The sequence below is a fragment of the Triticum urartu genome, chromosome 3, assembly GCF_003073215.2.
Source record: "Triticum urartu cultivar G1812 chromosome 3, Tu2.1, whole genome shotgun sequence".
Lineage (NCBI taxonomy): Eukaryota > Viridiplantae > Streptophyta > Magnoliopsida > Poales > Poaceae > Triticum > Triticum urartu.
Window position 1 is genome coordinate 13,065,725 of NC_053024.1, and position 12,504 is coordinate 13,078,228.

The following is a 12,504-nucleotide window of genomic DNA, read 5'->3' on the forward strand; positions in this document are numbered from 1 at the left end:
TTTTGTTTTTTGCATTATTTATTTTCTTTTGTTTTTTGCTTTAATTTTTAATTCTTTTTGCTTTTTAGGTTAGCAAAATTATAAACTTTCTGTTAGTGCCATTAGTTTTTGAAAAATTATAAACTTTCTGTTAGTTCCATTAGTTTTCAAATTTGAATAGTTAAAATTTGAATTCTTTGAAATTTGTGTGAATCACAAGTTTGTGATTAACTTACTAAAAAATGAGCATAGATGCGCTTATAGAGAAAATTCAACCTAAATTCATAGTAAATTTCTATGAATTTCAGAGAAATTCACTCTGAATTTACGTTAAATTTCCTATATAAGGGCATCTATTTTCACTTTAAGAGGAACTCAACAAGGCAGAGAGGGAAGGGCTTATAAACCGGTGTGACCCCCCTTCGGTTGGCGAGGTGGGACTAAACTCTGACCGCAACGAGGACCAACCCTTTAGTCCTGGTTTGTGGCACAAACTGGGACAAATGGTCATGGGCCAGGGGCGAGGAGCATTGGTCCCGGTTGGTGCCACGAACCGGGACCAATGCCCTCTTTATTCCCGGTTGGTGGTACCAACCGGGACCAAAGGCCTTGTGCTGCCCCACGTCAAAAGTTTAGTACCACCTCGCTAGCTGAGAGAGCTCGAGAGTGGTTTATAAGCGCTGCTGCGCCCACCCTCTCGAGCTCCTCTCAATTGTAGGCTTTCGGGCCTAACCATACGTTGTGTGCCTGTGGGCCTATTGGGCCACTTGCGGGCCTGAATCCTGGCCCATGGTAGGGTTTTTAGTCGTATTCAGGCCGTGGGGGCCCAATAGGTGGCACTTTTTTTGTTTTCTTTGTTGCTTTATTTATTTTATTTTGTTTCTACTTACAATAAAATACTTATTGTTTTTATTTTTATTTATTTTATTAAAGTTTATTTTTAATTATTTTTCTTTTAGGTCACAAAAATTATAAACTTTCTATTAGTGCCATTAGTTTTCAAATTTGAATAGTTAAAATTTGAATAATGGCCTTTTGTCCCGGTATTACGAGGGCCGAACCATAAGACATTAAAGCATTTCAAATGAACTCTGAAAAAGTTGAAAGTTGGCCTGGTATCATAATTTCACCCACATAGCATGTGCATGTACAAAACGGACAATGGTATCATACTCGTCTGTTACAAAGTTGGTATGGTATCATCATAATAGTTGCGGGAGAAAGTCTTCACTTTTTCTTCGCTTGTGTCATTTGCTTATTGCGCCGTAACCATTGATAATCTTCATCGTTTAAAAAGATGCTTGGGTCAGCCTTGACTTTGAAGGGAGGAATTTCATGAAACTTTTCATAATCTTCAGACATGTCGGTCTTGCCCTCCACTCCCACGATGTCCCTTTTTCCTGAAAGAACTATGTGGTGCTTTGGCTCATCGTATGATGTATTCGCTTCCTTATCTTTTCTTTTTCTCGGTTTGGTAGACATGTCCTTCACATAGATTTTTCAGATCCACTGTTGTCATTCCGTACTGTGGGTCTACCTGTACCCCGCCCCTTGACAGATTGACCCATTTGCACTTAAACAAAGGGACCTTAAAATCATGACCATAGTCAAGTTCCCATATGTCCACTATGTAACCATAATATGTGTCCGTTTCCCTCTCGGTTGCTGCATCAAAGCAGACACCGCTGTTTTGGTTGATGCTCTTTTGATCTTGGGCGATCATGTAAAATGTATTCCCATTTATCTCATATCCTTTGTAAGTCAATACAGTCAAAGATGGTCCCATGGATAACAAGTACAGCTCATCACAAATAGTGTTGTCACCTCTGAGACGTGTTTCCAACCAACCGCTGAAAGTCCTGATGTGTTCACATGTAATCCAGTCGTCGCACTGCTCCGGGTGTTTGGAGCGTAGACTGTTCTTGTGTTCATCGACATACGGGGTCACCAAGGTAGAGTTCTGTAGAACTGTGTAGTGTGCTTGAGACCAAGAATATCCGTCCCTGCATATTATTGAGGCCCCTCCCAGCGTTCCTTTTCCAGTCAGTCTCCCCTCATACCGCGATTTAGGGAGACCTATCTTCTTAAGGCCAGAAATGAAGTCAACACAAAACCCAATACATACTCTATTTGATGGCCCATGGAGATGCTTCCTTCTGACCTAGCATGGTTACGGACATATTTCTTTAGGACTCCCATGAACATCTCAAAGGGGAACATATTGTGTAGAAATACGGGCCCAGAATGACAATCTCGTCGACTAGATGAACTACGACGTGCGTCATGATATTGAAGAAGGATGGTGGGAACACCAGCTCGAAACTGACAAGGCATTGCACCACATCACTCCTTAGCCTTGGTACGATTTCTGGATCGATCACCTTCTGAGAGATTGCATTGAGTAATGCACATAGCTTCACAATGGCTAATCGGACGTTTTTCGGTATAAGCCCCCTCAATGCAACCGGAAGCAATTGCGTCATAATCACGTGGCAGTCATGAGACTTTAGGTTCTGGAACTTTTTCTCTGGCATATTTATTATTCCCTTTATATTCGACGAGAGGCCAGTCGTGACCTTCATACTGAGCAGGCATTCAAAGAAGATTTCTTTCTCTTCTTTCGTAAGAGCGTAGCTGGCAGGACCTTTATACTGGTTCGGAGGCATGCCGTCTTTTTCATGCAAACGTTGCAGGTCCTCAATGCCTCAGGTGTATCTTTTGTCTTCCCATACACGCCCAAGAAGCCTAGCAGGTTCACGCAAAGGTTCTTCGTCACGTGTATCACATCGATTGAAGAGCGGACCTCTAGGTCTTTCCAGTAGGTAGGTCCCAAAATATAGATTTCTTCTTTCACATGGGTGCGTGTCCCTCAGCGTCATTTGGAACAGCTAGTCCGCCAGGACCCTTTCCAAAGATTACGTGTAAATCATTGACCATAGCGAGTACGTGATCACCGGTACGCATGGCGGGCTTCTTCCGGTGATCTGCCTCGCCTTTGAAATGCTTGCCTTTCTTTCGACATTGATGCCTTTCTTTCGACATTGATGGTTGGTCGGAAGAAATCGATGATGGCCCAGGTACACATTCTTCCTGCATTTGTCCAGGTATATACTTTGAGTTTCTTCTAAACAGTGCGTGCATGCATGGTATCCCTTGTTTGTCTATCCTGAAAGGTTACTGAGAGCGGGCCAATCGTTGATGGTTACAAACAGCAACACGTGCAGGTTAAATTCCTCTTGTTTGTGCTCATCCCACGTACGTACACCGTTTCCATTCCACAACTGTAAAAGTTTTTCAATTAATGGCCTTAGTAACACATCAATGTCATTGCCGGGTTGCTTAGGGCCTTCGATGAGAATTGGCATCATAATGAACTTCCGCTTCATGCACATCCAAGGACGAAGGTTATACATACATAGAGTCATGGGTCAGGTGTTGTGATTGCTGCTATGCTCCCCAAAAGGATTAATGCCATCCGCACTTAAACCAAACCATATGTTCCCTGGGTCACTTGCAAACTCAGGCCAGTACTTTCTCTCAATTTTTCTCCACTGCGACCCGTCAGCGGGTGCTCTCAACTTCCCGTCTTTCTTATGGTCCTCACTGTGCCATCGCATCAACTTGGCATGCTCTTCGTTTCTGAACAGACGTTTCAACCGTGGTATTATAGGAGCATACCACATCACCTTCGCAGGAACCCTCTTCCTAGGGGGCTTGCCGTCAACATCACCAGGGTCATCTCGTCTGATCTTGTACCTCAATGCACCACATACCGAGCATGCGTTCAGATCCTTGTACGCACCGCGGTAGAGGATGCAGTCATTAGGGCATGCATGTATCTTCTGCACCTCCAATCCTAGAGGGCATACGACCTTCTTTGCTGTGTATGTACTGTCGGGCAATTCGTTATCCTTTGGAAGCTTCTTCTTCAATATTTTCAGTAGCTTCTCAAATCCTTTGTCAGGCACAGCATTCTCTGCCTTCCACTGCAGCAATTCCAGTACGGTACCGAGCTTTGTGTTGCCATCTTAGCAATTGGGGTACATCCCTTTTTTGTGATCCTCTAACATGCGATCGAACTTCAGCTTCTCCTTTTGACTTTCGCATTGCGTCCTTGCATCGACAATGACCCGGCAGAGATCATCATCATTGGGCACATCGTCTGGTTCCTCATGATCTTCAGCAGCTTCCCCCGTTGCAGCATCATTGGGCACATCGTCTGGTTCCTCTTGATCTTCAGCAGCTTCCCCCGTTGCAGCATCATCGTATTCAGGGGGCACATAGTTGTCATCGTCCTCTTCTTCTTCGCCGTCTTCCATCATAACCCCTATTTCTTCGTGCCTCGTCCAAACATTATAGTGTGGCATGAAACCATTATAAAGCAGGTGGGTGTGAAGGATTTTCCGGTCAGAGTAAGACTTCGTGTTCCCACATTTAGGGCATGGACAACACATAAAACCATTCAGCTTGTTCGCCTCAGCCACTTCGAGAAAATCATGCACGCCCTTAATGTACTCGGAGGTGTGTCTGTCACCGTACATCCATTGCCGGTTCATCTGCGTGCATTATATATAATTATGTGTGTCAAAAACCATTACATAACATCATGAATAGATAATTAAGTGACCAAATTAATAGAAGTTCATCATCACATTAAAACCAAAGTACATACATAGTTCTCATCTAACAACATATAGCTCTCCAGAGCATCTAATTAATTAAACCATACATTGAAACTATGTAAAACATTTCAATGCGAAAACAAATGCGATCATAATCGCAACCAAGGTAACAATTGATCCAACGGCATAATGATACCAAGCCTCGGTATGAATGGCATATTTTGTAATCTTTCTCATCTTCAACCGCATTGCATCCATCTTGATCTTGTGATCATCGACGACATCCGCAACATGCAACTCCAATATCATCTTCTCCTCCTCAAATTTTTTTCCTTCAAGTAATTGTTTTCTTCTTCAACTAAATTTAACCTCTCGACAATAGGGTCGGTTGGAATTTCCGGTTCAACTACCTCCTAGATAAATAAAATCTATGTCACATTGGTCGGCATAATTGTCATAAACAATAAATGAACCAAATAGTTATAAAAATATAATATATACCACATCCGAATCATAGCCAGGATGAGGGCCGACGGGGGCGGATACCAAAACCATCGCACTATATAATAACAAGCAATAATAAAAGTAAGAAAATTAGACGAGTATCTATCTAAAGTAAGAATTTTTTCTTTCAAAAAGAAGATAAGAACAAGAGGCTCACCACGGTGGTGTCGGCGACGAGATCGGTGCGGGCGATCGACGACGGTGAAGACGGGAATGGGACGAGACGGGCCGCTAAACCTAGACAAATCTCGAGGAAAATGGAGCTTTGAGGTCGAGCTTCGAGAGGAGAAAGCTTAACTAGTGTGGCTCGGGCATTTCATCGAACACCTCATGTGCATAGGAGGTGAGCTAGAGCACCACAAAGCTCTCCCCTCGCCGGCCAGAGAAAAACAGAGCACTGGGGTGCTCTTCTTGCGGGCGAGGGGTATATATAGGCACCTCATTGGTCCTGGTTCGTGGCATGAACCCGTACCAAAGGGAAGTCTGTGGTCCCAGTTCAAGCCACCAATCGGGACCAATGGTGGTGGGCCAGGAGCGAGGCCCATTGGTCCCGGTTCGTCCCCCCAACCGGGACCAAAGGGGCCAGACGAACCGGGACCAATGCCCCCACGAGGCCCGGCAGGCCCCTGGCCTCACGAACCGGGACCAATGCCCGCATGGGTCCCGGTTCTGGACTGAACCGGGACTAATGGGCTGACCCGGCCTGAACCAAAGCCCTCTTTTCTACTATTGTATCAGCCACAGATAGAAAGGTGAGGTCCAGCTAGCTCATTCAAATGCGACCTGGGCCAGTGGTTTTCTTCCTCCACTTCAATTTTCAGCCTGCAACTCATTGCTTAGCTTTATCTTCGTGTCCATTCACCCATCTCTGCAGAGCAGTATGAGAAAGATGAGTATGTTTCTCGTTGTCGCAGCTCTCATGGCCTCTATCCTCGGCCATAGAACTGGCATGGTCACAGCTTCAACGTGCTGGGATGACCAGGATTTCTTCAAATACTGCCCGCCGTCACGGTGCAGCGTAGATGGGCCTGAGATCCGGTTCCCACTCCGGCTTGAAACCAGCACTTCACCTTCATCATGCGGCGCGACATGTGCGAAGATGGCTTGCTCAGGCCAAGACTTCATCCTACTCCACCCACTTCTTGGCCACTACAAAGTGACCACCATAGACTACAACCATGCTACCCTCAGCATCATCCCGCTCATAGACTCCTTGACTTCATGCCCGCTTCAGAAGCTCATCTCCACAGATCAACTAGCTGATGCCTACCGTCGATGTTCATTATACAAGGCAATACCTGGAAAAAATAGTACACTGTTCAAAGGAGTTCATACCAAGTAGCACTACTCAAGTTGATGATGACTACGAGATGAAAAAGGCTGCCGATTATATTGTTGGCCCAATCTCTTGCTTTAGCAACCAAAGTCAGTTTGTCTATTTGGTGAGTGCTAGTCTATATATGCATGTGCTTCCATTGGACTGCAAGGCCATGTCAAATGTTCTGATACCATCAAGATCCATGGATGGCTCGATTTTTCAAGCAAATGTCAGAAAGAATTATTAGTTTTGCTGAAACAACTGTTAGTTGGCGTGACGATGGCATTTCTACCAGTTGCACACAATGTGCACTTGATGGGCAGAGTTGTGCTTTCAGTTCGCATAGAAATCAAACATTCTGCATACGCCGCAGGCCTCATGGTATCCCTTTTTCACTCCTTTTCTTCTTTTGTATTTTAAACCAACTGACCAAATTGTACATGATCACAACAACCCCTATATATTTTCTAACACAGCTTCATACTGGGATAACTGGATTACAATAATTTAGACTAGACTCAACCGGGACATGCTACTTGCTAGCACTTTTTAAGGTTATGTATTGTCGCAATCTCATATAACTGTGATATTGCCTTTTATTGTCAAGAAGTGAACTTCCCTTCTATTTACTAAACCATCAATCAAAACTTATTCCCTTGTTTGACATTTGTAGGTTCACATGTCAAAATCGCTGCAGGTACTTGTGCAATCCGCACTTCCCATTTTATTCAAACAAAAGTGATAAAGAAAAGAAACAAAGTCATTTACCATGCATAAACTATTTTTACTAGTATTACTCTGAATCTGATTTCTCTCATGCTCAACAGTCAATCACTAAGTGATGGCTTTCTCTCCTAATGCAGTATGCTGACTTCATATATTCTGCGTATGTAGCTACATCATCTGCAGCCGCATTTGTTGTTCTTTCATTGATGGTGGATACTGTGATCTATCTCTCCTTGAAGTCAAGGTACAATGAAGAGATAAATATGAAAGTTGAAATGTTTCTCAAGGCATATGGCACATTGAAACCCACAAGGTACACTTTCCCTGAAGTTAAGAAGATAGCAAGACGGTTCAACGATAAACTAGGTCAGGGTGGGTTTGGAAGTGTATACAGGTGAGCTACGAAATGGAGTTCCTGTCGTAGTCAAGATGCTAGAGAACTCTACAAGAGAGGGAGAGGAATTCATCAATGAATTTGCAACCATTGGACTGACCCACCATGCAAATATCGTCCGTCTCTTTGGCTTTTGCTCCGAAGGAACGGGACGGGCTCTTATTTATGAATTCATGCCTAATGAGTCACTGGAGAAATATATATTTTCACATGTTTCTAATATTTCGCAACTACTCCTGGCACCCACCAAAATGCTAGATATTGCTTTAGGCATTCCCAAGGAATGGAATACCTGCATCAAGGCTGCAACCAGCGCATTCTCCACTTTGACATCAAGCCGCATAACATCTTGCTAGGCTACAACTTCAATCCAAAGATCTCAGACTTTGGACTCGCAAAGCTGTATGCAAGGGACCAGAGCATTGTTACCTTGACTGCAGCCAGAGGCACAATGGGATACATCACACCAGAGCTATACTCTCGGAACTTTGGAGGGGTTTCATACAAGTCAGATGTATACAGTTTTGGCATGCTGGTGTTGGAAATGGTGAGTGGAAGGAGGAACTCAGACCCAAGTGTTGAGAACCAGGCCGAAGTTTATCTCCCGGAGTGGATCTACGAGAAAGTAATCAACGGGAAAGAATGGGAGCTTACTTTGGAAATGACAGCAGAAGACAAGGAGAAGATGAGACATCTGACTATTGTGGCACTGTGGTGCATCCAATGGAATCCGAAGAATCGACCATCAATGACAAAGGTGGTAAACATGTTAACTGGGAGGTTGCAGAACCTGTAGATTCCACCACAGCCCTTTGTGTCGTCTGACAATCGTCTTATGCCAGAAAACACGACGAACACATGAACACGCATTGTGTGTGTTTTTGTGTGTATCATTACACGTTTGAGGGAACATAACTCGCATCTTCGTTGTAAAGCATAGTTCCTTGGCACTAGCTTGCCAAATGTTCGAAACATACTGAACTACATGGGATTTTGCAGTAATGTTAATACTGCATCTGTATCTTACCATATTGCAATGCTATTAATTAGAAACATATGACACTGGATTTTGCAGTCATTGTCCTGGCATTGTTGTGACTGCTGGGATATAAATCTTACCCAGTTATATTGCTGTAATTTTATCCCCTTCCCCCCAACAATGATACTACTGTAAAGTCCTTATAGTACAGAAATGTCCAGATCACCTGCTTATTCTACAAAAAGAGAGGATCCTGTAACTAATCACGCAACTGCCATGATTACTAGGTACTGGAAACTCAGCATTCCACTTCAGAAATCAAATGAGAGCAAAGGGGATTACCATGGCAGATAGCTTCCGCGGTGTATCCAGTGGAACCCGAAGAATCGGACATCAATAACAAAGGTGGTAAACATGTTAACAGGGAGGTTGCAGAACCTACAGATTCCACCCAAGCCCTTTGTGTCATCTGAAAATCGCCCTATGCCACAAAACACAACAAACACATGATCATGCACTGTGTTTTTGTGTATTAATATTACATACACGTTTGAGGGAAGTTAACTCGCATCTATGTTGCAAACTGTAATGCCTCGAATGTTAATTCGTCTAGATACTAAACCGAACTACATGGGTCACCTGATCTGTACGTTATTACATTGTAATGCCACATGGGTCACCTGATCTGTACGTTATCATGTTGTAATGTTATTAATTAGAAACATATGCACTGGATTTGTCAACCTTTGAACAATGAGAACTTTTTAAATTGTTCTACTAGTATCTTCCTGTCATTGCTGTTATTTTGTCCCCTTTCCCTCATAAACTGTGGCCATTTCCTTGTCAGAATCACAAGACGAGCATCTAAGCTCTTTCTAATACGGTGATGCGCAGATGGCCTCAGCTAATCATGCATGCCACTGCCCCAGCTACTAATAGAAAGTACAAACGCAGCACTTCTATTCTGAAATGAAAAGGAGAGGGCAAAGGGATTACTCACCGTGGCAGATAGCTTTCGCGGGGTGGGACGCAAGGGAGGCGGGATACTCGGGAAGACGAGGAACTCGCCCAGCCGGCGGAAAATGTGGGACCGCCTCCGGTGGGCAGGTAGGGGTGGACTAACGAGCAGCTCGGCTCGTTAAGCTCGTACTTGTTAAGCTCGCGCTCGGTAAGCTCGTTAAGATTAACGAGCAGAAAACCCTGCTCGGCTCGGCTCGTTTGAAGCTCGTTAAGCTCGTGAGCGCTCGCGAGCGCTCGTTAACAGATTATAATGTGTTACGATATACATGATGAATGTGTAGGTATGGTTTTCAAGATGAAATATGGTGACTACAAAAAGAAATGAAGTAGTTTGTTGCCTCATATGTCGATTAGATTAAATAGATGGGCTGGGGTGCTACAAGAAGTTTGTCACGTAACATGAAAATGTGTATTGTGTTGTTACTAACGAGCTTAACGAGCTACTCGTGAAACTCGTTAGCTCGCTCGTTAAGCTCGTTAACATAACGAGCTAAAATCAATGATTGGCTCTGTTCATTAAGAAGCGAGCTACGAGCTTAACGAGCCGAACTATCGAATACTCATTAAGCTCGCGAGCTACGAGCTTTTGGTCCAGCCCTACATGCAGCCTGACTGCGTCGCCAGAATAAGCACTCGGCGGCCTCCGGCCGCCTACTAGGTCAGAAACTGTGGAGGTGCCTTTCCCATTTCGGGATAAGCCTGAGTTGGGTCGGGCTTCCTTGTAGAAATGGGCCGGTGCGCAGTCTGAATGGCGGACTAGTTTGGGCACCCACCCACTATTTTTTCAAAAAAAAACCCAGCCACTCGTACGAAAGCCAATAGTATGTTACCTAAGGGCATTTTCTAACCGAGCTCTTAAAAGTTCATCGAGTATATACATTAGTGGAGTATATATGCTTCAGTAATATTTCGCCACTCCTAACCGATCCTCTAAAGTTAACGGAGTAAAACTAAATTTGCACAAATTCAATCAAATTTGAACCGAAAGATGATGCATTTAAACATAAGTTCAACACATAAACATGCATATAAACTAAAGTTCTCGCAACCGAACATTAAACATAAATTTAAACTAAAACTAAACTTGAACTACTTCGGCCGAAGTGAAGGTCGAGCCAATCCTTCCGGGTGAGGTCACTGTCGATGAGAGCCGGGTTCGGGCCGGTGCCGCCGCCGTCGTCTTCATCGGGACGTCGTTCTGCTCCTCACCGCCCTACTTTCCATCGTCCTTGTCGTCTGAGATGATGATGACTTTGCCGCCATTGGCGGCGAATATCGCCCGCTCCACCTCCACGAGCTCCTGGTGCTGCCACCAGAGGTCATCTATGTAGGCCTCGTTGGCGACTGCGGCCTCAAGGCGATCCCACACCTCTTGGTCCTCCCGCGCCATCAGAGCGCTCACCAACCCCGGCTCCGGCGCGACAAGATGGACCAGCGCCTTCCCGAACGAGAAGTTAAGCCGTCGGAGACACACCTTCACACGCCTCCATCGTTGCTAAGCATGCAAACGGGGCAGAAAGTTGGAGGGGGGTTGTACGATCGAAAGTATGTCTAGAGGGGGGTGATTAGACTACTTGACCAAATAAAAATCTAGCCTTTTCCCAATTTTAGTCTTTGGCAGATTTTAGCTATATTAGCACAAGTCAAGCAATCTTAACACAATTCAAGCAAGCATGCAAAGAGTCTATGAGCAGCCGAAAGTAAAGCATGCAACTTGCATGAATGTAAATGAAAGGGTTTGGAGAATTCAAACGCAATTGGAGACACGGATTATATGAGCAGCGGAAGGTATGATACACTGTAACAGGTAGCTGTACCTACCACAGCACCTTTCCATTTTTGCCCTTTACCTCCATTGCCACCTGTGGGTAACCCCTTGAACATATAAAAGGAGGCCCGTGTGCAACGTGAGGGGGGAGGGAGCCATTCCGAACACCCACGCTCGGTCTTGCTAGCCGCCGGTGTGTACTGTAGCACTCCGCGCTCCCGAGCTAGAAATCAATACCAAACCACAAAGCAGGAGTAGGGTTTTACGCATTCGTGCGGCCCGAACCTGGGTAAACCGCTCGCGTGCTTCGCCTCGATCTGCTCTTTGCGCGACCTCCGCCCCCGCCGAACCAAAAGGGACCCGGTCCACCGGTCCCATAGGTGCCCGTGGATCAGCAACCCCGGCATCTCTGGCGCGCCAGGTAGGGGGCGTCGAAGTTGTGTGAACCAGATCCGGCGTTCTCGCGGGCTAGATCTTCATCATCTTCATCAACATGCCGCCGAAGAAGAAAGTTTCGGAGGAAGGTGCTCCGTCCGTGCCGAGCCAGCCACCGCCGGAGCAAACGGTTGGTGGGGCAGGCACTGGCGGAAGGACACGCGTCGACGAGGGAACTCATGGTGCTGCCAGGTCCCAGGACAAGGCTGCGCTGCCCATCGGCGGCGTAGCCGGCTCCCACAATGACCGGGCGCACTCCAAGACCTCGGCGTCCGTGCATGCACCGCGCCCATCTCAGGAGACGCGGGACCGGCAGCGCCATGGTACTCACGGTACCATGCGTTCGCTAGATCAAGATCGAGCTGGTGGATCTCGGAGCGCTCAGGACCACCATGCACGTCAACCTGCTGGCGCGAGCGAGACACGGTCGCCTGGACGAGATACTGCTCCTTCTAACATAGTTAGAAGTCCAAGCATATCCCGCTCCTCGCACCGTTCGCCACCGCCACCCGCCACCGCAACAGAAGCTTTGGCGTGAGCTCAGCTGCTCCTAGACTACCCTCCAGCGGCGGACAAGGTCGACGACTGGAGGGCCACTATCCAGAGTCTCATCGGCTTCGCCAATGGCGACACTCCACGGCAGCCGAGCGCGTCTCAGCTGCGGCAAGCCAGCCAGGCACGAGCCAGAGACGACAAGACTGGTGGGGGTGCAACTACTGTGCACTCTCCACCCCGAAGGCCAAGATCGTCGACTCGCCG

The 12,504-nt window shown here is 46.0% G+C and overlaps 1 pseudogene; it reads left to right on the forward strand.

The window, feature by feature from the left end:
- The first annotated feature begins 5,994 nt into the window (after positions 1-5,994).
- On the forward strand, positions 5,995-9,032 carry LOC125546496 (annotated as a pseudogene).
- The last annotated feature ends 3,472 nt before the right edge of the window (positions 9,033-12,504 follow it).